We start from the raw sequence: 26,933 nt of genomic DNA, 5'->3' as shown, positions 1-26,933 counted from the left end.
GACTGAAAATCAGGTACCATTTAGTCATAATATCATATAAAGACCCTTAATCAGGAGAAAGATTTTTAACATTATTGCTTAAGTCTTATAAAAATAGTGAATTTTAGCCAAATTGATCTCTCTCAAGTCTTGTTTCCTTTACTCTTAAGTCATACTGTTTGGCAAGTAATATAGGTAATGATGTAATTTTAAAATTAAATTAACCGTGAATAAATTGTAATTTGTTGGTCAGTGCATATATTTTACCCCCACTTTACCTAGTATAGTCCTCCTAGAAAAAGTGACTGTCCCACATGGAAAACAAAAACAAACAAAAACAATGCAGAACTTCATTTCTTTCTTGAAGATTTTCAAGTATTATAGGAACAAAAGGTCCACAAAGAGGGAAAAAAAAAACTGATTAAAAAGTTGACATTTTTTGGGCTGGGGATGTGGCTCAAGCGGTAGCGCGCTCGCCTGGCATGCGGGCGGCCCGGGTTCGATCCTCAGCACCACATACCAACAAAGATGTTGTGTCCGCCGAGAACTAAAAAATAAATATTAAAAAAAAAAAAAATTAAAAAAAAAAAGTTGACATTTTCATCTTGCTTTAATAATTATGGGATAACAGAAGTATAAAAAAACAAATGTCCCTTATTATTTCTTTAATATAATGATAATACCTAAGAAATACTGCAATTACACTCGAGCTATTTTCCAGCTTCTTCAAGTAAGGGACATAACTATGGTTCTACCAATGAGAAGATATGAATAATCTAGCTTATGGAACACAAAATATGGCAACACAAAAAGATAAATTGACTTTGGCTTTTAAAAACAAAAACCTAATATGACCCTGAAATGCCTGATTCAACAACAAAAAGTTACAGCAGCAAGCCACCACTTCACCACACATTCAGAATTCTGAAATAGGCAACAGCCCTCCCCCGACCTCAATCTGTAATATCTTCTTTTTGTTTTTCCTGCTTTTTGGTTGTAGGTAGTTCAAGGCTTGCCCACTGCATAGGTTCAGCTTTTCTCATGGTGATCTCAATCTTTGTTGCAGTCATAGTTACATAGCTTCATTTTACATTAATCACACCCCACAATTTGACATTTTGATGAAATTCCTTCTCTCCTTCAAATATGATGTGTGCATTTAACAATGTACTATTAGCTTCTACTCGACTAAGTTCTGGAAGTGAATTTTTAGCATATACTGAAATGGTGACTTCACCCCCAGTCTGATGCCAGTCATGTCTACATGGAACAACTTTTTTCCCAGCATCCTTTTTAATCCACACGTGTTTCCCTGTTGTACAGCCTTCTTGGGCTAAGAACGTATTAAAATCAGAGGTTTTCCTTCTACAACAGTTCCAATATTTCATCCCCTCATGGAAAATAGGTACTTCAGAATGATATACACAAACTTCTTCTAGACTCTGTAGACCCTGATATGTCTTTGAACACCCTCCATTTTTATATGAGGTCCCAATCTTAATTTCATCACTGTCATCTTCTTTCTTATCTTCTTCATTCCCAGATGATAGTTTATCAAGTGCTTGTTTTAGGGAGGCAGATATTTTTAATTCCAAATTTGTCATGGGTTCATCTGGGCTTGGCCTTTTTATTGCTTCTACTAGGTTTAGAGGCTTGAATTATGTGCTCCTGAAATTTGGGTTTCAATTCAGATAGTTCTTTCTTTTCAGTAGTCTTGACTTCAGGCTTGACCGGCTCAGGTGGCTTCTCACTATTATGTCTACCTTTTGTACAGCCCACAATGCTTAAGAAATCAGAAAATCAGTTGTTCTTCTCTTACAGCAAGACCAACCCTTTAATGCATCATGAAAGACTGGAACACCTGGGTGATATATGCAAGCATCATCCGAATTGTTCTCGGGGTCGAAGCGCTGGCCGCAGCCCGGATTATAGCATAGCAGGGCCATATTCTCCTCCCACCGTTACAGGCAAGGACCAAACACCGGGAACTGCAAGACAGTGCAACAGACTCAGCTGTAGCAAGCGCTGACCTCTAGCAGAACATTTTAGGTTCATGAGTCTTGAGGCCCAACCTGTCCCTAGTCTTATCTCCCAGATCTGCAAAATAGTATGCCACAGTGGAAAAGGCATGGATTTTCAAGTTAGACGAGTTGTGCTGCGAATAGTGATCCCATGACTTATTAGCTGTGTATATAATAATTTAGCTTTTTGGCACTTAATTTTTCTCATTTATAGGAATTAATAATGCCTACCTCATAGGATTTGGAAGAGAATGACATGAGACAAAGGACCAAAGCAGCACAAAATTATTCTATGCGTTTTTTTAAAATGTTGCCTTATTCTCTCTGCTATATCTTCAATTTTAGTGGTAGTCATGGCTGATATTCCCAGTGCATGCTCTATATAATGCCACTAGCTAATCCTACCTTTCAGACTCAAAAATCCAATGAGGGATTTGCTAATCAAGGTACTTCCTTGGTAAGGAGGTCCCTGGAGCCCAGTCCAATCAGAAGGGCCAGGTACAGTGACAAGTGTGTAATCCCATAAACGCAGGAAGCTAAAGCAGATGAGGCAGAAGGGTCACAAATTTGAGGCTACCCTCAGCAATTTAGCATTTTATTTTTTCATCTTCTTTTCCCCTTTTTTTTTTTTTTCACTACACCCCACTGAACTACACCCAGAGCCCAAACCTCAGCAACTCAGTGAGACCTTTTTTCAAAATAAAAAATAAAAAGTTGTGGGGGCTGGGTACAGTAGTGCACACCTGTAATCCCAGCGGTTTGGGAGGTGATGCAGGAGAATCACAAGTTCAAAGCCAGACTCAGCAATGGCAAGGCACTAAGCAACTCACTGAGACCCTGTCTCTAAATAAAAAAAACAAAAAGAAAAAGAAAATAGGGCTGGCAATGTGACTCAGTGGGCAAGTTCCTCTGAATTCAATCCCCAGTACCACCATCACCCCCACCCCACCCCCCGCAAAAAAAAAAGGTTTGGGGATATAGCTGAGTAGTAAAGTGTGCTCAAAGGAGAGACAGTCTTTCATTCAGGCAAGAAAAAAGGAAGGCCTTCAGAAAAGATATTGAAGCCACAGGGGAATTTGTTGATCACAGAGCTAGAGATCTGAGATCTCAGTGAAAGAGGGGTTGGGAAGTGTGAAGATTAGATCTTAAAGACTTGGACTTAGAGTAACTGGAGTTTAAACCGGGCTTCAAGGTGTAGAAGGATTAATTCTACCATTTCTGGGATTGATGGTGGGGGAAAGTTGCCTCAGGATATCACTGCTTGGTACTCCTAATGCTGAAAGACATCTTTTAAGGCTTCATATGTTGTAAGAATTTGAGTCATAACAGTTTAGAGTAAACACTGAGGTACATGGGAGAAGGGGGTGGATCAAGGTCATAAGGAAATGAGAAGCAGCTTTAAAGATACCAGAGGCTGAAATCTGTGACCATACCAGTTACACGGTTTGTTTCTCTGATGATTCTGCATTCTTTCTGTAGGAGTTGAAAAGGAGAATTCTAGAATCAATTCAAAGTTGATGGTTTATAGAGATGATGTGGGAGAAGAATTGAGAAACCAGATCAAGCACACTGCTGGCCCTTCATTTGTGCACAGTATTCTGAAATGTTCAGCTCAGGCTGCTCTGTTCTGCACAACTCTTTAGACTCTGGGTCCCTGATCTGCCACTTGTTCTTGGTCTTGCCTTGGTAGAATTTTAGTTAAACCTACTCAGCATCACACTTAAGTCACTGATTCACAGCCTTCTCTTGCTTTACTCTGATCATTCCATGACTTCAGTGCTTCAATTTTCTTAACCTCCCCCATCTCCAAAGACTTTATTCTCCCTCTAGTTTACCACTCTGTCATTACCAGAAATTGTATTACATTGAAATTTCAATTTTGAACCTTCTTTTTGCCCAGCTTATTTGCTCAAGTACCTGCTTGGCCAATGTTCTACTGTTCATAAGTCCTCTCCCAGTCTCCCTTTGAATCTGGACTTGACTGTATCCCATGATCCACCAGTATATATATCCCATGATCCAATTTCAATTCCGGATAGATCATACTATCGATCTACTCTTTGCAATGGAGCAGCTAGATTAGATGTTGTTGGAAAAACCACTCAACCAGGCCTACTGATTTCATTTAAAATTCACGATCTCATATCAAAATGGCCTTTCCTACTGCCAAGGAGTCCTATTATGTTTCTCTAGTGGTCTCCATTTCCTATTCTCCCTTTCTCTTTTCTTTCCCCTTCCATCCAAACTACTACTTTCAGTATATCATGTTGACTGCACCTTGAGATATGCCTCAAATCTTACTGCTTTTCACCATCTTTCTCTCTACCACCCTTGTTCAAGCAACATATTTTTTCCTCCGAGCTACTGAGTGTTCTGTTTCTAGTCTTGCCCCTCTCTACTCCCCAAGTATATAGTCCAGTCCCCAAAGGAAGGATGATATGAATTAGATCATGCTACTTCTCTGTTGAAATCCAGCTCAAAAAAAAACAAAGTTTCCTATGGTGGTCTGCATCCCCGTCATGATTTCCTGCCTTGTCGACTTCCCTCACCCTTTACTTCTGTTCCCCCCACTGCGCTGTGCTAGGTGAGCGCTCTCAGCTTCATTTATTCTCTTCATAAAGTGTTTTCTTTTCTTTTCTTTTTTTTTGAGAGAGAGAGAATTTTTATTTATTTTTTGGCGGACACAACATCTTTGTTTGTATGTGGTGCTGAGGATCGAACCCGGGCTGCATGCATGCCAGGCGAGTGCGCTACTGCTTGAGCCATATCCCCAGCCCCTCTCCATAAAGTGTTTTCAACCCAGATGCCCACATGGCTCCCTCATCTCCTTCGAGTTTTTGTCCAGCAAGCCTTTTCTTGATTACCTTAACTAAAATTGCAACCACATTACCTGAAATTCCCTAGCCCCCATTTTTGTGTGTGTGTTTTGTTTTTCCATAAAACACTTATATTTTTGTTACACTATATCATTTGCTTATTTAATTTACTGTGTTTCTTATTCTACTAGAATGTAAAACCCAGGATTTTTTGTTTGGTTTTGGTCTGTTTTGTTCACTGCTGCGTCACTAGTGTCTAGGACACATAGTAAGTTCCTTTTTTTGCGGGGGAGGGGGTGGTACCAGAGATTGCATCCCAGGGGTCCTTAACTATTGAGCCACATCTCCAACCCCAACTTTTTATTTTTTTAATTTTGAGACAGGTTCTCACTAAGTTGCTTAGGGCCTCACTAAGTTGCTGAGGCTGGCTTTAAATTTGTGATTCTCCTGCCTCAGCCTCCCAAGTTGCTGGGATTACAGGCATGTGCTACCATGCCTGGCCACAGCAGTTTCTTAATAAACTTTTGTTGAATTAATAAATGAATGAATCTAGAATAATGGATGGTTGAACATTCTTTAGGTAATCTTCCATCAATAATGTTTCTCTAAAGCAGGGAATAAAACAGAATTCTTAGCCCTGTGAGCTGACAACTACTGAATGCTCAGTTTGACAATTTATATGTCTCTATATCTTGCAACCATCCTGTGAGAAAACTTAGAGTAGATAAATCCATTCATTCGTTTGTTCATTAAACAAGTATTTATTGACCATCTATGTTGTCTCAGGCACTATTCTAGACATTGGGGATATAAAGTCCTCTCTACATGGAATTCTAAAGGAGAGAAGGGCGGTATACATAAAGAAAGATCAGAGAGTGATAGGGTAAAGAATATGCAATTAGCTAATGGTGGAGTGGAGCACTCTAGATGTGGTCAAGGAAGGCGTCTCTGTGGGACTGACAATTAAGATCAGACCTGGGTGATAAAAAGGAGCTGGCTAGCTGGGTGTGGTGGCACACGCCTCTAATCCCAGTGATTTAGGAGGCTAAGGCAAGAGGATCTTGAGTTCAAAGTCAGCCTCAACAATTTAATGAGGCCTCAAGCAACTTAGTGAGACCCTGTCTCAAAATAAAAAATAAAAAGGGCTAGGGATGTGGCTCAGTGGTTATGAGCCCTTAGGTTAAATCTCCAGTATGACATGATTCTATATTTAGAGGATCTCAAAAATTCTACCAGAAAACTTCATTAATAAATGAATTCAGCAAAGTAGCAAGATATAAAATTAATACCCATAAATCAAATGCATTTCTATACATCAGTGATGAACCCTCTGAAAGAGAAATTAGGAAAACTGCCCCATTCACAATAGCCTCAAAAAAAAAAAAAAAAAAACCCTTGGGAATCAATCTAACAAAAGAGGTGAAAGACCTCTACAATGAAAACTACAGAACACTAAAAAAAGAAATTGAAGAAGACCTTAGAAGATGGAAAGATCTCCCATGTTCTTGGTTACGAAGAATTAATACTGTGAAAATGTCTATACTACCAAAAGCATTATACAGATTTAATGCAATTCCAATTAAAATCCCAACAACATTTCTCATAGAAATAGAAAAAGGATTAATGAAATTCATTTGGAATAATAAGAGACCCAGAATAGCCAAAGCAATCCTTACCAAGAAGAGCAAAGCAGGAGACATCATAGTACCAGACTTTAAACTATACTACACAGCCACAGTAACAAAAATGGCATGGTATTGGCACCAAAATAGACATGTAGACCAGTGGCATAGAATAGAAGAAACAGAGACAAACCCATATAAATACAGTTATCTCATACCAGACAAATGTGCCAAAAACATACATTAGAGAAAAGATAGAACCTTTTCGACAAATAGTGCTGGGAGAACTGGAAATCCATATGCAGCAAAATGAAATTAAATCCCTATCTCTCACCCTGCACAAAAACTCAACTCAAAATGGATCAAGGACCTAGGAATTAGGTCAGAGACCTTGTACCTATTAGAAGAAAAAGTAGCCCAAATCTTCATCATGTTGGATTAGGTCCTGACTTCCTTAACAAGACTCCTACAGCATAAGAAATCAAGAATCAATAAATGGGATGGATTCAAACTAAAAAGTTTCTTTTCAGCAAAGGAAACCATAATGTGAAGAGAGAGCCTACAGAGTGGGAGAAAATCTTTTCTATATGTACCTCAGAGAGAGCACTAATCCCAGGATATATAAAGAACTCAAAAGACCTAACACCAAAAAAAAAACAAAACAAAACAAAACAAACAACAACAACAACAACAACAACAAAAACAAATGGGGTAAAGAACTGAACAGAACTTCTCAGAAGAAGATATTCAGTCGATCAACAAATATATAAAAAAATGTTCAACATCTCTAGTAATTAGAGAAATGCAAATCAAAACTACTCTAAGGGGAGCAGGGATTGTGGCTCAGTGAGAGTGCTTACCTAGCATCTGTGAGGCACTGGGTTCAATTCTCAGCACCACATATAAATAAATACAATAAAGGTGCATCAACAACCAAAAAAATTTTTTTTCATAAAAAAACTAAGATTTCATCTCACCCCACTCAGAATGGCAATTATCAAGAATACAAACAACAGTAAATGTTGGTGAGGATGTGGGTGAAAAGGTATACTGATACATCTCTGGTGGGACTGCAAATTGGTGCAACTACTCTGGAAATCAGTCTGGAGATTCCTTAGAAACGTGGAATGAAACCATCAGTTGACTCAGCTATCCCACTCCTTAATCTATACCCAAAGGACTTAACATCAGCATGCTACAGTGATGCAGCCACATCAATGTTTATAGCAGCTCAATTCATAATAACTGTGGAACCAACTTAGAAGCCCTTCAATAGATGAATGAATAAAGAAACTGGTATATATATATATATATATATATATATATATATATATATATATATATATATACAATGGAATATTACTCAGCATTAAAAGAGAATAAAATTAAGGCATTTGCAGGAAAATGGATGGAGTTGGAGAATATCAAGCTAAGCAAAGTAAGCCAATCTCCCCAAACAAAAGGCCAAATGTTTTCTCTGGTAAGTGGATGCTGATCCATAATGGGAAGTGGGGGGCGTGGGAAGAATGGAAGAACTTTGGCTAGGGCAAAGGGGAGTGTGGGGAGGGGAGGGGGAGTGGGAAAGATTGTGGAATGAGATGGACATCATTACCCTAGGTACATGTATGATTTTACTCAACATCATGTGCAACTAGAGAAATGAAAAGTTGTGTTCCATCTGTGTACAGTGAATCGGAATTCGTTCTACTGTCATATATAACTAATTAGAAAAAATAAAAAAAAATTTTAAGCCAGGCATGGTGGTGCACACCTGTAATCTCAGCAGCTTGGCAGGCTGAGACAGGAGGATTGTGAGTTCAAAACCAGCCTCAGCAAAAGCAAGGTGCTAAACAACTCAGTGAGACCCTGTCGCTAAATAAAATACAAAATAGGGCTGGGGTGTGGCTCAGTGGTTGAGTGCCTCTGAGTTCAATCCCCAGTACCCCCCCCCCGCCAATTTTTTTTTTAACTTAAAAAAAAAAAAAAAAAAAAAAGGAGATGCCTAGATGTACAGAGCACAGATAGCATCAGCACAAAGACCCTGGGATGGGAGTAAGTTTTGTGCCTAAGAATCCTCAAGAAAAGTGTGTGTCAGAGGGACATAGGAAGAAGAGATGAGCTCACAGAGGAAGCAGGAGTCGCGGATCAGAAGTGACTGATAGATTAAGTAAAGAAGTTTGGGCCAGCAGGCATGGTGGCAAACACCTGGAATTCCAGTGACTCAGCAGGCTGAGGCAGGAGGACTGCAAGTTTGAGACCAGCCTCGGCAATTTACAAAGACCCTGTCTCAAAAATAAAAACTAAAAAGAGCTGGGATGTAGCTTAGTGGTAAAGTGCCACTGGGTTCATTCTCTTCTACCACATACACTAACCTCACTCACATGCACACATATACACACGTACCTGCACCCATGTACACAAAGTTTGGATTTCATTCTAAGTGCAACAAGAAGCTGTTGGAGTGCTTTAACGCAGAGGAGTGATATGATCTGATGTATATTTTTAAAAACAACAGATGGAAAATGGGGAAAGAATGAAAGCAGAATGTCAGGAAGTTCTTGCAGCAATGAGAGATAGTGGTGAACTAAATTGGAGTTTGGGAGGAAAGGGGCTTGATATTGGGTTTGAAATGAATGTTTTAGACTCACCTCTTTTGTAGTATAAGCAAATACAGGGCAATATCTTTTCTTTCACAAAGGAAAAGTGTACATATATGGATCTACATATATAGCTACATATATATGTACATATATTATACACATATATCATAGTTAAAAAATATACATATATGCCCACAAAATATACATACACATACACAAGTAGTATATAAATACACATATGGAAGAAATGAAGAAAAAAACAAGTGAGCTAATTTTTAATATAAATAAATAACTGGAATATTTTATTAATGAACACTATTTTCTATAAGAGATACGTTTAATAACTATGTTTTTTTTTTAATCTTTGTATGTGGTGCTGAGGATCAAACCCAGGCTGCACGCATGCCAGGCGAGCGCGCTACCGCTTGAGCCACATCCCCAGCCCAATAACTATGTTTTTAAAAGAAAAAAATTGTGTTTTACAGACTGTGGAATCAACCCAAGCCTTGGTATTAGAGGTTACATTTCCCAAGATTCTAGGAATGTGTGTGTGTGTGTGTGTGTGTGTGTGTGTGTGTACGTGTGTGTGCATGCTCAATATTGGGGATTGCAACTCAGCACTTTTTCTTTTTTATTTTGAGACAGGGTGGGGTTTTGTTGTTGTTTGTTTTGTTTTTTGTAACAAGGTCTGAACTCTAGGGTGCTTAACTACTGAGCCACATCCCCAGCCCACACCTTTTTAAAAAATTTATTTTGAGGCAGGGTCTTGCTAAGTTGCTTAGGGCATTGTTGAGTTGCTGAGGCTGGCTTTGAACTTGCATCCTCCTGCCTCAGCCTCCCAATCCACTGGGATTACAGGCGAGGGCCATTGAGCCTGGTCTAGTTAACTGAATTCTGAAGTTTGGGGCACTGTGAATAAACATTCAGTAGGTTACTCAGCAGAACAGCTATCAGTACCAACCTGTCAGGAGTCATGCGGCACAAGGAACACTTCATGGGGGCCTTTTTGATTTCTGAGTCTGCAGGAAGTATAAAGTAATTTAACACAAATAATCTTCAATTATCAAATTTCAAGTTCTTGATTCATTGCCCTCTCCTTTGTGGATACCTGTTATGCCTTCCCAGAGAATTTATTTTGGTTGTTGATGTTGCTTAGAACTGATGATAGGGAAAGACATATGGGGTGTAGATGCTAAGAGCGTGTGTAGAGTTGGTTAAGGAAAGGTAAGAAGCTACAGAACTGAGCCAACATGACAACAAGGAAAAGGGGGGAAAGGGAAAGGGGGGAAAAGTCCCGACTCTTGGTTTTGCTGGATAAAGGGTTGGTACTTGACAAAAGTGAGAGTAAGATGCTTATGTGGAGAAAGGGGGCATTGGAAATAATTATGGGGGAAGGAGGGTCTGAGTAGTAGTAAACATTGGTTTTGTGAAAATTTAAGGAATTTGCTCTTTCCCAAAACAAGTCTCAGGATTGGCTCTTGAAAATTAAGGATGAAATCGCACACACATTCTAAATTCTGAAAACCTCCCTTGGTCTCCATTTTTATTGAGGTACATACAATTAAGCATTTTAAGATGTATAATTCAGTAGCATTTAGTGCATTGCTGTGCAACTGCTGCCATTCTCCACTGTCACTTTAACTGCTTGTATTAGAATCTTCCACTTGAATCATATAGGCTTGCCCTTCATTCAGACTCCTGTTCCATCAAGCTATCATTTCTGCTGGAACTCAGTCCCCAAAATTTTCTATTCTAATCCCCATAACTTATGCTAGATTTGTCCTTCATGACATCCGGTAAGGGGCCAGAACTTTTCTTGGCTTATTTCTGTGAGAAGTGAGAGAAAGTCAAAATAATTCTGCTAATGACTTCCCAGATGTAGCCAATGTGGACAGCTCAAACCCAAGAAACTTCCTTGGATGTGGAAGGCTGGATAAAGGTATTAATAAAGGTATTACCCATAATAAATTCTATCATCAAAGTGGGCCAAACCTTCCTTCCCAGCTTGTCAGTCACTCATACCATGTATAATCTCATGGAGGAACCACGCTGCTTCTGCCCCCACTATGCCACTAAAGTTGCTATAAAATTAGCAGTGACTATTTAATTGCCAGATCTGCAGGACACTTCTATCTTTATCTTCCTTTACTTCTCAGAACCTGTGGACAGCACAGAATAGCTCCTTCTTTTAGAAAATATCTCCTTGTTCTCTCCAGTATCAGGTAAGCATGTTTGGCTTATGTAACAGGAGGTTAAAGTATAACAGGGAGGCTGAGGTAGGAGGATGGCAAGTTTGAGGCCAGCTCAGCAATTTAGTGAGATCCTGTCACAAAATAAAAATAAAAAGAGGCTGGGGGTAGCTCTGTGGTAGAGTGCCCCTGGGTACAATCTCCAGTACCACACAAAAGAAGAGAAAATTCAGAAGTGGATAGTTCCAAGTTCATTCAGAAGCTGAACCACCTCCTCCACGACCTGCTTTTCCCATGCTCTCCTCTGTCTTCAGCATGCTCTTTGTCTCCTTTGCTTTTTGTTGTAGTGTTTGTGGTCATAACATAGCTCTGGGAGCTCCAGGCTACCTGTCTTCCTGCGCTTATCTGAGAAATAAGATAGAAGCAGGAGCAAAAGACTTTTTTTCCCCTCAAAATACTATCTTCTTTACACAAAAAGATTTTCCCCTCAGGAGCCTCCCAGCAGACTTCCTGTCATATTTCATCATCCAGAACTAAGTCCCATACCCGTCCCTAGACCTATCAGTTTCAAAGAGAAATGGAATTACCAGGATTGGTTTAGACTAATTGTGATTTATTTCCTGAGTGAGAGGAGGAACTTGCCTTCCTTGGAACCAAAGGATCTTCTTTCTACCTGAACAAAACTGGGATTAATAAGAAAGAAGTAATATAGGGAATGGCTTTTGGGTGAGGCAGAAAGTGGTTTATCTTAATTTTACTATAATCTATTTTCCTTCTGTGTATATGATTAAGATTACATTTTCTAACCCTTCCTTACATTTAGCAATATTCATGTTCCAGAGTTCCTACCAATGAATGTAGAATAGATTTATGTATTTGATACCTCTAGGCCTGGCCTATAAAAACTCTACATAATCATCCATATCCCGCCCCCTCTTTTTTTTTCTGGTCTGAGATTTAAAATCTAGTGGTGAAATCCAAGGCTAAAAGGAATAGTGAAACCACAACAATTTGGATGAACTTCCTGGAATCCTGAATGACTTCATAGGACAAAACAAACGTCTCACTCTTACCACCCACAATGAACTGATGATGTGAGCAAGCAGTAAAACTTAATTGGGTTAAGCCACAGAGATATGGGGGACGGGCTGACTGGGCTGACTTCTACAGCAGCTAACTAAATATTCATGGAATAGGCAATGAAAATCTGCCTCATTCCCCTATTCAAGCTTTCTCTACTAAAGATACCCTAAAGGAGTCATGGAAAGAAAAATCTTGGGAATTCCAGTCTTGCTGTACTCAGGGAAAGGATAAGTAAGGACACTGTCCATTCAGGGTTGGCATTCATACCCAAGGCCACAAGCATATAATAAGTCATTCTGGGATTAATGCCCAGATCTTTTCTAATATAATTCCCACAAAAAGGACTAAGACTCCTTAGAGAAATGGCTCAGCCAGGATAAGTCAAAGATGAACTTGGAACTTCTATTATTCAGCAATGCTAAAAAAGACAGAAAACCAGACATAGTGGTGCATACCTGTAATCCCAGCAACTCATCAGACTGAGGTGGAGGACCACAGCCAGCCTCACCAGCTTAGCAAGGCCCTAAGCAACTTAGTGAGACCCCCATCTCAAAAAGGGTTGGGGATGGTGGTAAAAAGGGCTGGCTCAATGGTAAAGCTCCCTTGGGTTCAATCCTCATACAAAAAAAGAAAAAAAAAAAAGAGGGATATAGAAGCCAACTTGAAAGGGTACCTATTCACTAAATCTCAAAAATTCTAGCACAAAAATAATTAAGGAGAATAATGAATTACAAACCATAGAAAAAATAGTAACTCATGCATCCCTGTCAGTAATAAATAGGCAACCAAATAACTAAATAAGAGATAAAGAAGGACTGGTATAGATAAGAATCATCAGTAGATGATAAACATAGAAGCATAATGAATGATCTAATGTGTCTCTTTACATATTGTTTATTAGTTACAAGGAAAAAATTAGTAAATATATTTCAGAGAAATCAGGCATCTTGACCAGGTGAGGGACAGAGTCATCACGCCCTTTGGGTATGAAATTCTGAGGACACAATATCACTTATGTAGTATCTAGACCAAGAGTGGATAACTTGAATCTAATAATGAATAAACATGAGACAAACAAAAAAACCTAAAATAAGGAACATTCCATTATGGAGTGGGGAGGTCTGTTCTGGTGGTACATGCCTGTAATCCCAGCAGCTTGGGAGGCTGAGGCAGGAGGATTTCAAGTTCAAAGCCAGCCTCAGCAATTTAGAAAGGTCCTAAGCAACTTAGTGAGACTGTGTCTCGTGTCTCTAAATAAAAAAGGGCTGGGGATGTGGCTCAGTGGGTTCAATCTCTGTTACAAAAAAAAGAAAAAAAAATCAAAGACCAAAAAAGGTTACAAGACTATTCCAGATTAAAGGAACCTAAAGAGAAAGGACAATCAAATGCAATATATAACTCTAAATTGGATCTTGTGCTGGAGGGGGAAAAAGTGCTAAGAGAGATGTTATTGGGTCAATTGACAAAAATTAGTATATGGGTTATTGATAAAGTATCATATCAATATTAAATTTCCTGTAATTGATAACTATATGTATTATATTTATGTAAGAGAATGTACTTAGGATATTCCAGTATTGAGGGGCAAGTGGGGGCACGATGCATGCAATTTACTTTCAAAAGAAAAAATGTATGTGTATATGCACGTGTTTTATACCTTTATTCTACCTACCTACAGATGTAATCTAAGAACACAAATAATAAAGAAAAGGGGAGAGATGATATCAGTGAATTTGGGTAAAGGGTGCATAGGTGCTTTTTTAAAATTATTCTTTCAACTTTTCTGTATGTTTGAAATTATATCTGGGATCTGGACTTAAAAAAAAATCATTAAGACTTCCTTCCTTTTGGCTCAGGGGATTTTCCCAGGTTTTGCTTCCTATTCTTCACTTCAGACCTTCCCACTCATCTGGATTTCCCAGTTTTACAACTTGTTGACTTTTTCTTGAATTTTCTTTTTCTTCCTAAAACTTTGGACTTACTAGTTGTTTGGATTGTTTGCTCCTAGATTTTTAAAAATTTTTGTGGTACTGGGGACTGAACCTGGGAGCACTTACCACTGAACTACATCCCCAGTCCTTTTTATTTTTGACTGTGAGACAGCGTCTCCATAAGTTGCCCAGGCTTACCTCAAACTTGTGATCTTCCTGCCTCAGGCTCCTGAGTAGCTGGAATTACAGGCATGCACTACCACACCTGGCATTGGCTAACCTTTTGGATTTAGCTTCTCCAAAGGTACAGCCTTCTGGTCAGCTTCTCTTATTTGTCCTTAAGCACTGCAGCTCCTGAACAAGTGACTTCTTGCTTGCAACACTGAATCCAGGCTCTAAGCCCTGGAGGGATCATATCCATCTTGTGGCATCAAAGCTTTTAACAGCCTCATCTCCCTTTCCAGCTGCCCTGACTTTGTCTGGGAGGAAATATTTCACATTTCTGGCCCATTATCTTCATGTTCTTTGTTTGAACCCTCATCCTGTTTTCTAACTAGGCTGCAATTCTCCAGCCAGCTGCCCTTACCAGTATCAGTTCTCTCCTATTACCTGCCTGATTGAACCTCTAATTGCTCTTCATTGCCTTTCAAAGACCAACACAGGAGATGGTGGTGTAGCTCTGGTAGAGCACATGCCTAACATTGCACAGGTCCTGAGTTCAATCTCCAGCCACCTCAAAAAGGGAGAAAACAAACAAAAATGGACTCAATCTACCTTACTAATTTCACACCCTTCTCCATAGAACCATAAGCTTCTCCAGGGCATAGAACTTGCCTTTTCTTCTTTGCACCTTTAATTTCTAATGCAGTGTCTGGCACACAGAAGTTGCCCTATATATAGGTGTTGAATGGACAAATGACTCTAGCTTTAAACTGTTAAGTTTTTTTTTTAACCATATCATATTCAAATATTACCTTCTCTGATGATGTTCTCTGACTCTCACTCATTTTTTTTCCTCACTAGATTGTAAGCTCCCTGAGGGAAAAGACCATTCATCTTACTAGGGAAGTGTCTGGCTCTATAGAGCAGACATACAAGCAGTTTGCTGGATGAATGAACGAATGACATTAGAAAGAAGTATTAGATTTTAAGATGCTTCTTATCTGCTGGGTCCCAGTGGCACACACCTGTATGAGACAGGAGAATTGCAAATATTAGGCCAGTCTGGGCAACTTAGCAAGACCCTATCTTAATAAAAAAATAAAGGCTGGGGATGCACCTTAGTGGTAGAATGCCTCTGTGTTCAATCCCCAGTACCATAAACACATAAATAAATAAATAAGAAAACAAACTGCCTGCATAATGAGACAGATTGAGAACAGTTGAAAATAGAGATCAACAAGTAAATAAGGTACAAATAAATAAATGATCTAAGTTGTCAGGCAATGCAGAATGAAGATAACATGGGAGTCATTTGGGAAAGGATCCCCTGAAGGTAAATTTTGAGGTATATTTGAAAAGAGGAAAGAGATATAACTTGGGAGAGTAGGAGATGAGAGCTGTTGAACCAAGGCAAGGTAAATAGCATGCCTGAAGCTTGCTTTTGGAGCAGGACCTGTTCATCCCCAGCCTCAGGTTTCTGCCCTTTTTCCTGGTTTACCAGGCAGGCACCCTCCCTCACTCTTCATGTTTCCAGGGTCAGCCCGATGTGGGGACTTTATGTTCTCTAAACAGTAAGAAGGAAGTTTCTGTGAAAATAAGCAAATAAAACTGCCCTGTGGGATTGAACACTTTTGCTAACCCTGGTCCTCTAGGGAAATAAACTTCCCTGTTCCCAATAAAATGGAACTGCTCCCAGTGTCCTTTAGCCGGGGAGAAACCCAAATTACTTCCCTTAAAAGGGACCGTAGAACATTTTACAAAAATTTTGTCTTTTTTTGAGGAGATAGGGATTCAAGGAAATCTAGGATGTATAATGAGTGAGATAGAAATAGAAATGGATAGCAGAATCCTGTTTCAGCCACATCTGTTTCCCTCCTCAAAGAGTATATGCAAATATTCATGATTCTGGACAGTTTTTCCCGTCATTTTATTTTTAGACAGTGTCTCACTAAACTGCAGAAGGTCTCACTAAGTTACTGAGGTTGGCCTGAAACTTAGGATCCTCCTGCCTCAGCCTCCCCAGTCGTTGGGATTGCATAAGTGCACAACCCGCGGGTCCAGACTCTTTCATATTCTCGCTAAAATGATCAGGCTGGCCTGGAATTTGAATTTGCAATCCTCCTGCCTAAGCGTCCTGAGTATCTGGTTACAAGCTTGTGCCACCACACTATCCTATCACTTTCTAGGGTTCAGATCATTGGTTCCTCTAGCATTTGTGGGATGCAGCAAATGAATTATATTAGTTTCCCTAAAATATTCCCCACTTCACACAGAGCATTTTACACAACTGGAGGTGCATCTCCAGAATCTCTTGAGGCTGGGAGACTGTCTTTCTATTAGGATAAGCGAGTTTTCAAGCAGTGCCCGCTTTCTCAAGAACGTTGTGCCCAGTACATTGTTTCCTGAACACCCTTACTACCTTTGGTAGAGGCAAGAAAATTATGATATTGGCGTTCGCTCATTCGCGTTTTGAGAGGATGCGTTTAGAGCACAGCTATTTCATCTCACTTCTTAATGCAAATACAGATTCTCAAGGTAGCAATCAGATCCCTAAAGGGCATCCGATGTCCCTGAAGGCTTCCACATCCAGTACATGGATGTCGTGCTGCTAGGGCGTCTCTACAAGGTAACGAAACACGAAAGCCTAAACGGAGGTAATTCCTCACCCCAGGAGGGTTTCCCGGGTAGACACTGCCTCTCTGCGAGCTGCCCAATCTCTGGGGTATACTCTAAACTACGGTGATGTCACACTGGCTGGGATGACATTTTACAGTTGGATCCCCTACCGCCAGCTGTAAACCACACAGAGCCTGTGGTGCGGAGGGGGCGACCCCCGCACTCGGTCCAAGCTGGCTCCCCACGGAGGTGTACCCTTTCCCACCGCCATCAGTACTCCGCGGTCGTCCTAGTCCGCGGCTCCTCCGCACTTCCGCCTCAGTAGGTGTCATGGCGCCAGGCGAGTGGATGGTTCCGGCGAGGCGGGGCTGGCCGGATAGGGGCGGTCGCTCGGGGCTCCGCTCGTCTGGTCTGGCGACAACGGTGGCTGCGGAGTGAGGGGCCCGGCTGTGGCCCCGGACGGCAGCGGGAGGCCGAGGCAGGAGCGCGCAGGGCTGAGGCGGCGGCGGCGGCGGCGGCGGGAAGGGGCCGGGTGGCGGAGCGGGCGGGAGGCTGGAGAGGCTCCCCCCGCGGGACGGGCGCGGGGACGGCTCCGGGGGGCGGGGGCCGGGGCCCGAGCCGGCTCGCGCGGGGGGTATGATGACCCGGCGGCGGGGCCCCGGATCTCGTCTCCTCCGCCGCCTCCTCACGGCAGCCCCAGCTCGCGGCTGAGAACCAGACACACCGGCGGTGAGTCAGGCCGGGCGGGAGGGGGCCTCAGTGGGGAGCGACCTCCCATCCGCACCCCGAGGCGGGCTGGGCCGGCCGCGGGCTCTGCTAGGGCGCCCGGCCTGCGGGGGGCGCCTCCCTCAGTCGCCCCCGTCTGGCATCGGGCACCGCGTCCTGCGGCCCGGCAGCTCGCGGTCACGGAACGGGATTGCGTTCGCGGGAAAGCGGGCTGCTGCGGGCTTGTTGGCGGGGCAACTCCCCCTGCCTCCTGCCACTTCTCTAGGCGTGTTGTTGTCCTCAAGTGACAGGGGGACGCCTTGCATCTCCTCGCCCGGCCGGTTTTTTTCCCCCTCTCCGGCTGTTGTGGCAGGTTCCCAGTGTGTGACTTGTGCGTGTGTATTTCCCAGCTCTGCTTATCGCGGTGGTTAGGGGTTATTTGTGCTTTTGGGACGAGGAAGCGGTTTCTGGAGAAGACGGTGGGGGTGGGACGGTGGGTGTGGAAGCTTTTCTGTCCTCTCCGCTTATGTTCTGTAATCGCTACGTTTGTAATTTGTAATGATGGTGGAGACGACGTGGGAACAGCCCTCCTAATGTGTGTCTGTGCAAGGCTAGAGGTCTGGCTCAGGGAGAAACTTTTGCTGCCTGCCTGTCGCCACTTTCAAAGCTTTGTTTAAAAAAAAAAGAAAACGGAAAAAGGAGACCACTAAAACTCTTGGGTAAGGCCCACACTATTCACAGGTTTGTGGGGAAGAGTCCCTTTTTGTGCCTAGCAACCCAGACCTAAGGCTCGGTCTCCAAGAGCGTCTAACCTCCAGTTTGTTGTGGTGACGAACCTTGAGCAATGGCCTGTGTTTATGCTGGGCGCGCGTTCCTTCCTGTTTGGGGAGGGGGCTGAAAAGGGGAAGAGAGAAAAAACAATCCCAAGCTCCAATAAGTCTTTTCTCTACGTAACCGATTCAGTTCTAGATAAGCTAATTTTAAGGTAGTCCTGGATGTTTTTTCTTGTCGGTTAATGACGCTGAGAATTCTCAGGAATTGCATCAAAATATTAGTTTTACCTACAGATTCTTCCGCCTCAATCTGTTCTTTATCTTATTTGTTTCTTAGTAACTCTGATGGAAACAGCAGCGTGGCTTCCTGCTTTGGATGAAGTGGGGCTAAATTAAGTGGCTGATGCCCTCACCAAAACCTACAATTTTGCTCTTGTTTGTGTAAAGCTATTTTTGATTCTTGGCCTGTAAGACTTTTTTTTTTTTTTTTTTTTTTTGTATGTGTGTATGTAAGATTATAGAGAATGCAAACTATTACCAGCTTTTTTTCATATAGAAGCCTAAAGCTTTCTGTAAAACATCTACTAACAAATCATTTCACCTAATCGTTGTTACTCAGCTGGTAATTTTGGATCTTTGCATGCAGTATATCTCAGGGTTTTATGTTATAATACTGGGCAAGATGAACGTAGTCACTGACTTTAAGATAGTGTTCTTGGCTTGAAGGATATTTTGGTAAAGTACTTGTGGTTGAAACTGGAGGCAGCCAAGCCCATAAACGATCTGAGGAGTGAAATGGTGAATGAAATCTTATAAATATACTGGCTCTGGTTGACAAGTAGGTCTTTTGCTGGTTTCATCTTCAGGGACAGTCTATCCATCTCTGGACATTGTAGTTTTATGGATTTTAGAGTATGTTGATTAGTAACAACGTTTAAACCAAACCAGAACTTTCTTCTTAAAAAAAAAAAAAAGAGAGAAATGTCAAAGTTCACAATTGTCTGGAAAATAGAATTCTTTCATTCTGTGTTTTTGTTTTTATAAGCACAGCTCCATCAGTAGTTTGTTGGTAGAAATCAGTGAGCCAAAACCTGCTTTGTGAACTTCTTACACTTAGAACTTTTGCAGCTTGTTAGTTATGTATTATAATTTGAAGTAATTTTGTAAACATAAGCTGCTTGATTTGCCATCTGCCCTTTTGTTTTCATTTTCATTTTAATGACAGCAGTCTATTTTTTTTATCTTTCTATTAATTCCTCTTCAGTTTCTTCCCTTATATTTCTGCCCTTCCAACACAAGTTATCAAGATTGTTTTTCTTCAACTACCACTTAAGCTATCACTGGTTTGCCTTGTGGTTCCATCTGTTTGTTTATTTTAAGGAAGACAGGGTCTTGCTGTGTTGACCAGGCTGACCTCAAACTTCTGGCTACAAGTGATCTTTCTGCCTGAGCCTCCCAAATAACTGGGACTGCAGGCTTGTGCCACTATGCCTGGCTTGGTTTCTTTTTGGTGTTGTCCCTAATCTTCCTTTAGTTGTTGAAATCCAGTATCTAGATGCCTAATATATTTCTATAGTACATAATTTGGCACTTAAAAGATTGACATTCTTTATGTATTTTCTTTCTTTCTTTCCTTTCTTTAGTGTGTCTCATCAACTCAGCAACATTCCAAGGTTATTGAAGGTAGAGAAATTTGGTTGTATTTCTTTTGGATTCTTTAAGGGCACCTGGTACTGTGCTTTCCCAGCATGCTTAATGAAAAAGAATCAGAAGACCTGAATTCTTTGCCAGCATTGCTCCTCATTAGCTTTGTGTAAAACTTTTTTGGCTTTTTTGAGTCTCCTTTTTTCCATCTTGGAATTAGAGGGTTTTAGAACAGATCTTTTAAGGTCCCTTTTAGCTATAAAAGTCCTGTACTTTTTTTTTTTTTTTTTTTTTTTGCCAGTGTCTTCTAATCAAACACATCTTACTCTATACAATCTTTCATTTTCTTTTTTAATTTTTAAACTTTTTTGGTACTGAAATTGAACCTAGTGGTGCTTTACCACTGAGCCACATTCCAGTGGGGCCATCTCTTCACCTTTTTAAAAAATTTTGAGACAGGGTCTTGCTAAGTTCCTTGGGGCCTCACTGAGTTGCTGAGGCTGGAATTGAAATTGTGATCCTCCTGTCTCAATCTTCTAAGTCACTGGAATTATAGGTACCTATGGTGGTGCTTGGCTCTTTATTTTTGAGGCAGGGTCTCTCTAGGTTGCTGAGGCTGTTCTTGAACCTTGTGATCCTCCTGCCTCAGCTTCTCATGTTGCTGGTATTACATGTGTGAGCCACCATGTCTGACATTTTTTTACATTCCTTGGTATATTGGCAAAAGTCATCTCATCTCCCCCCCCCCACCCCCAGTACTGGGAATTGAACCTAGGGATACTGTACCTCTGAGCTATATCCCCAACCCTTTTCATTTTTTATTTTGAGACAGGGTCTCCCTAATTTGCACAGGATGTCCTAGAACTTGCAATCCTTGTGCCTTAGCCTCCTGGATAGCTGGGATTACAGGCAATTGCCACAGGGCTTGGCCTCATTCTTCTACCTCCCATCTGCCAAACATGGTTACCTGTTTTCCTTCCACCTTTGCTGGCTGATCCAAACAGGGCCTTTTCTTAGCATTATGTGTGTTTCATATTGATCTGTGCTTTGTTGATTTGGCCTTTTTCTTATGTTGGAAACTCCTCATGATTTTTTATTCTAAACAGTATAGATTTTGTAGACTATCTTTTACACATACTAAAATATTACCTTCTTATTAACACAAAGTACCTATTTTTCTTTTGTTTTGTTGCTATAGATTTGTCATTACCAATAAATATAAGTGAACTATTGAAATTTAAGGGGAAAAAATCCTGCCTAGAAAGCAGTTTACCTAAACATTAAAAATTGATTTAAATGGCTGAAGTTACATAGAATTGTAGACTCTGCTGACATCTACCACCACCTTTGTCCACACCCTATTTTTTGCAATACCGGTTGGGGAAGTGACTTGTCATACAGTTCCACATGAAGGAAGTAAGTACTAGAGGAAAAGGAGTGGGAGACTTTGATTCAAATAGTGTTCATAGGATTTCCAGATTACTTTTTTCTTTAGTATTATTGTATTTAGAACACTAATGTATATATTATCTTGCAGATGAGACTAATTTCTATCTTATATATTTCTCTTTTCTCTTTTTTTATACTGGGAATTGAATCCAGGGCACTTTACCACTGAGCCACATCCCCAGCCCTTAATTTTATTTTTAAATTTTTTTATTTTTGAGCAGGGTCTTGCTCTCTTGCTTAGGAGTTCACTAAATGATGAGGCCGGCCTCAAATTTGTAGTCTTCCTGCCGCAACCTCCTGATTCACTGGGATTACAGGTGTGCACCACTGTGCCCAGATTTATCATGTGTTTCTTTAATTTAGTTGGAATGACTTCTGAGCTCTTTTTACATTATGTATGTGGGGAAGTAATGTGATCTGTTTTACAGTCATTTATTCTAGCCAATATTTGGCATATGCTGTATGACAGCCACTGTGATAGATGCTGGTGATAATTTAAAAAAGAAAGAAAGAAAAGGGGAAACGACTATGACACACCACTGCTGTGCTATTGAGGACTGTCCTTCTAGAACTTCCAGTTTAGATGGGAAGTCAGGTTTTGAATAAATAATTACAAATGGTCATACTTAAATATAGATTGGCCTATGAGTTATCATATGGTCTGGTCCCTGCCTGCCTTGTTGGGTCCTGTTTCTACTATTTCCTCCATTGTTCTGTTCCCTTTACAATTACCTCTTCTTCAAAAGGGCCAAGGATGTGTCTATCTTTGCATTACATTTTTTCTTTCTCCTTGTCAGTGAAGTCTCAGCTTAAGTGCTTCCACCACAACAAGACCTTTCTTGACCACTATCTCCATCACATCATTGTTTTTGTTTTCCTCATAGCACTTAGGTAGTTGTTGTTTTCTTGGAGAGAGAGAGAGTGAGAGTGTGTGTGTGTGTGTGTGTGTGTGTGTGTGTGTGTCTGTCTGTCTGTCTGTCTCCCCAGTAGAATGTAAACTCTGAAAGATAAGGGATCTTGTCTATCTTGAATACCACTGTTATCTCCTGTCTCTAGAACAGTCCCTGACAGACAGTAGGTCCTCAATAAGTTTTAAGGAATAAATGAAATAGTTAAGTATAAGTGTAAATGAAATAGTTAAGTGTAAGCTTTGGGATTTTATCCTAAAGTTTTATATGGGGGACAGAATGCATTTTTCTCAAGATGTGCACTTTTAAAAACTTTGGTGAAGAATAAATCCAAGAGGGAAGCTTAGAAAGGAGTGATAGAGGGTGCTTTAGGAGACTTTACCAGGAAACTAAACTAATATGAGATGACCCTTGGGAAGTCTTTTCTGAGTGTATTTGTCAGCTTAAGACTATCTAAATAGTAATTGAGCTGAAGGAAAATAGTTCCTCCTTTCATAACAGCTTGAAGTAAGTGTTATAGGTCAAAATGATTATTGTAGGTTGGCAGTAAGCTCAGCTATACATGACCATTCAGGGACACATGTTCCTTCTATCTTGTTTGATCCGTCTTTCCTTGGGTGTCATCTCTTAGTGAAAGCTTGGTCTCCATGGGTTCTGCTGGTAGATAGGGAACTATATGAAAAGCTCACTCATTTGTCACTTTCCATTGGTGAGAAGGACTGGGTAAATGTAGTCCATCTTGGGATGAAGGGGAGGGTAGATTTTAATCAAACAGCTTCTGCCACACTATAGAAGTGAGCTTTAAGTAGAGACTGGAAAGATAAATACAAGTTAGGAAAAGGCTCAGAGGGGAAATGAAGTTCACAAAGGGAACATTATGTATGAAGGAACTAGGACAGGAGAAAGCAAGGCCTACTCTAGGAACCAAAGAAACAGTACAACTGGAAGAGAGTGCCTGGGGTAAAGCAGATGAAACAAGGCTACAAAAGTATTTATGGTCCAAGTCATGAAAGACCTGGTAGCACAAATTATAGAGCTTTGAGGCTTTATCCTAAAGTTTTATATGGGGCACAGAATGCATTTTTCTCGAGATGTGCACTTTTAAAAACTTAGGTGAAGAATAAATCCAAGAGGGGAGCTTACAATTACAATTAATTGTACCTTAATTGAAGGTACAATTAAGGAGAGACCAGTTGAGTTGTTTAAAAGTAGTCCAGAATTGTGCCCTAGGAGTGGTGGATAAAACTGAGTGAAGTAGAGAGAGATTTAGGTGTTCTAGTGAAAGAATTTTCTTCCCAAACGTTTTGTTTTGTGTTTTACAAAATACATACTCTTATTTGCCTTATAAGACCATGTATTATCAGAGTGTGTGCTGGAGAATACACACATATGTGTACATGTCAGCCAAGGACAAGTGCTAGAGGAAGAAATCGGTATATAATACTGATTTAAAATTATGTAGGTCACTAATTATTAAGTTGTGTCAAAGAGACCAAGATGATACTGAGCAAAAGCAGCAGGAATTTATTGTAGGTGTGTTGGGGAAAAGATGGAAGCTATTGAGGATTAAGGACAAAACATTGAAAAATTATTAACTTGGTTGTTATGCCCAACTATTTCATTCAGGGTTATTTTGAATTCTTATCAGTCTGCCTATAGTACTTATAGTACGTCCCAATAAATGATGTTAAATAGATGTGACCATGCCAGGAATGGGGAAGCTGTGAATTTGACTCTTTTGGGAAATTGTGCATTCTAGCGTGACTTGGTTTTATTTTTAGTAGTAAGTACAAGTACCAATAGCATTTTGCCTATCAGTCCTAGTTTGGGATTAATGCATTGGACAAATTTGTCATATTGAGTTGGTTAAGTCCTTGGAGTGTGAAGTTTTAAATGAAAAGAGAGGTACAACATTTTCAGGAAATCAGAAATGACATAATTTATTGGGGATTCTTTTATGAGTTGAAAATATTTGTAATTTGCTTAACAGAGTTGTGTACATAGTAAAATTTCCACAGATTTTAATTCCATCCCACATTTTTGTTTGGGAGGTCTTTGCCTAGGAAGAAAATTGCCTTTCTATTGGGAAGATGTATTGTGGAACATATACTTTATCCTGAGTCTAGAAATTGCTCTTTTAACCCTAATTTCAGAGTCGAATATAAATAAGACTCTGTTGATTTTTCTAGGCCACTTTGATTCTGTGTTTTCTTCTCACCTTGTGCTAGCTGAGGTCGGAATGAGTGTCAGCCACATTTTAAGAGAGTCCTTGATGGTGAGATGTGTACTGATTTTCATATAGCATACCCTTGCTGAGGGAAGGCCAGTGAAATTCTGGGTTGTTCTTTTTCCTTCGGGTAGATTACACTTGTCTTTCAGAATAAGAATTCTACTCATTTGTATAGAAAAATGTCCAAGAATTTGTCTTTCTGCAGTGTTCAGTATGAAGATTCCAAGTCATCAGTCTCTCTTATTTTATTGGATAAAAAGTTAGCAGCAACATTACTCTGGTAATGTGATATTTTCAAAGACTATCAAATTATGAGCATTTTAAAAAAATGTTATATTTCATAAGGTCTTTTCAGTGTTATTATACTACTGAAAATAAAATATTGCTATGTAATTATGACCCCTATTCCTAGACAGTTGCTGCAGAGGGCAAATTTTGAATTCATTAAAATTATTTCACTAAGGGCTGAGGTTGTGGCTCAGTGGTAGAGCGCTTTCCTAGCACGTGTGAGGCTCTGAGTTCAATCCTCAGCACCACATAAAAATAAATAAATAAAAAAGGTTTTGTTTCCAACTACAACTAAAAAATAAATATTTTTTTAAAAAGTATTTCACTAAATACTTTTAATGACATGAAGGTTATTTTCATGTTTTTTGATGCATTGTTAAAATTAGCAGCTCAACAGATAAGGAAAGTGAATTTGTTCTGGTTCCATTTTTTGATGACAAGAAATGCTCTAGCATATTATCTGTCTATTTGTGGTACTGGGGATTCAACCTATGGGTGCTTTACCCCAGTCCTTTTTTATTTTTGAGTCAGGGTCCCACTAAGTTGCTTAGGGCCTTGCTAAGTTGCTGATGCTGCCTTTAAACTTGTGACCTCCTGCCTCAGCCTTCTGAGTTACTGGAATTATAGATGTATGTGGCTTGCATGTATTTTCATATGTAAATTTTGCAAAGGAGCTACTTGGTTTCACACTTCTCTTAAATTTGGTATTATGTCAGTGATGGAGGTAGAACAGAATGGTTTGTGTATTTGTAACCCTGTAGTAAAATTGCACTGACCTTAGCTTTTAATTTATACTTTTTTTTTCTCTTCAGTGTTTATATAAATTATGGAAACTCTCGCTTAAAGTAAATCCAACCCACATTTTAGAAATTGAAGGTTGAAGATATGTTCTTTTTTTTCCAGCTGACTAGTCTGGTACAGATAGTTCTAATTGTAGTCAGTCACAAGGAAATGGACACATTACTTTTTTTTTGTACTGAATATTGAACTCAGGGGCACTCGACCACTGAGCCACATCCAGCCCTATTTTGTATTTTATTTAGAGACAGGGTCTTACTGAGTTGCTTAGCACCTCACTTTTGCTGAAGCTGGCTTTGAACTCATGATCTTCCTGCCTCAGCCTCCCCAGATGCTGGGATTATAGGTATGTACCACCATGCCCAGCTACACATTGTATTTTTTAAAATAATTTTTATTTTATTTATTTTTTTGTGTGGTGCTGGGGATTGAACCTAGGGCCTTCTGCATGCAAGGCAAGCACTCTACCAACTGAGCTATATCCCCAGTCCTTTATTTTTTTAACAAATGGAGCACAACTCTTTATTTCTCTGGTTGTACATGATGTAGAGTTATACCATTCATGCATTCATACCCGTATGTAGGAGTAATAATGTCCATATCATTTTACTGCCTCCCCTGCCACTCCCTCTCCCCTTGCTCAATCCAAAATTCCTCCCTTCTTCCCTTGCCTCCTGCCGATTGTGGATTAGCATCCACTTATCAGAGAAAACATTTGGCCTTTGGTTTTTTTGGGGATTGGCTTACTTTCCTTAGCACAATATTCTCTTAATTCCATCCATTTACCTGTGAATGCCATAATTTCATTCTTATTTAAGGCTGAGTAGTATTCCATTGTGTATATATATCACAGTTTCTTATCTAATCATCTATTGGAGGCCATCTAAACTGTTTCCACAGCTTAGCTATTACACATTGCTTTTTGATGTTCTGTAATATTCTTTGTCATGTTTTCTTTTTCTTTTTTCTCTAATTGTCTGTGTATATTCTCTCATGACTTGTAAAACTTATATGTATGGGAGTGGGGACTTCTTCCATATTTTAAGAATGATGCATGCAGATAAGAGGGAAGGTGATTTAAAGACAACAACAACAACAAAAAACAAATCTAACTTAAGC

General features: G+C 40.1%; 1 protein-coding gene and 1 pseudogene across 2 annotated transcripts in view; one reads left to right on the top strand and one right to left on the bottom strand.

Moving 5' to 3' along the window:
• Window positions 1–629: 629 nt before the first annotated feature.
• On the bottom strand, window positions 630–17,341 carry LOC143404747 (cysteine and histidine-rich domain-containing protein 1 pseudogene; annotated as a pseudogene). The gene is made up of 2 exons (XR_013091928.1): window positions 17,190–17,341; window positions 630–1,967 (listed from the first exon to the last, which is right to left on the bottom strand). The product of XR_013091928.1 is annotated as a cysteine and histidine-rich domain-containing protein 1 pseudogene (transcript).
• Window positions 17,342–17,591: 250 nt separating this feature from the next.
• Window positions 17,592–26,933, top strand: part of Hipk1 (homeodomain interacting protein kinase 1) — a 54,554-nt gene continuing 45,212 nt past the window's right edge. Inside the window, exon 1 of the mRNA XM_076862922.1 lies at window positions 17,592–17,748. The gene's annotated coding sequence lies outside the window, so the exon portion shown is untranslated. The remainder of the gene's footprint in view (window positions 17,749–26,933) is intronic.

Source organism: Callospermophilus lateralis, chromosome 7, assembly GCF_048772815.1.
Source record: "Callospermophilus lateralis isolate mCalLat2 chromosome 7, mCalLat2.hap1, whole genome shotgun sequence".
In the NCBI taxonomy this organism is placed as follows: domain Eukaryota; kingdom Metazoa; phylum Chordata; class Mammalia; order Rodentia; family Sciuridae; genus Callospermophilus; species Callospermophilus lateralis.
Note: the sequence above shows the minus strand (reverse complement) of the source record. Positions and strands in the feature narration are given on the sequence as shown.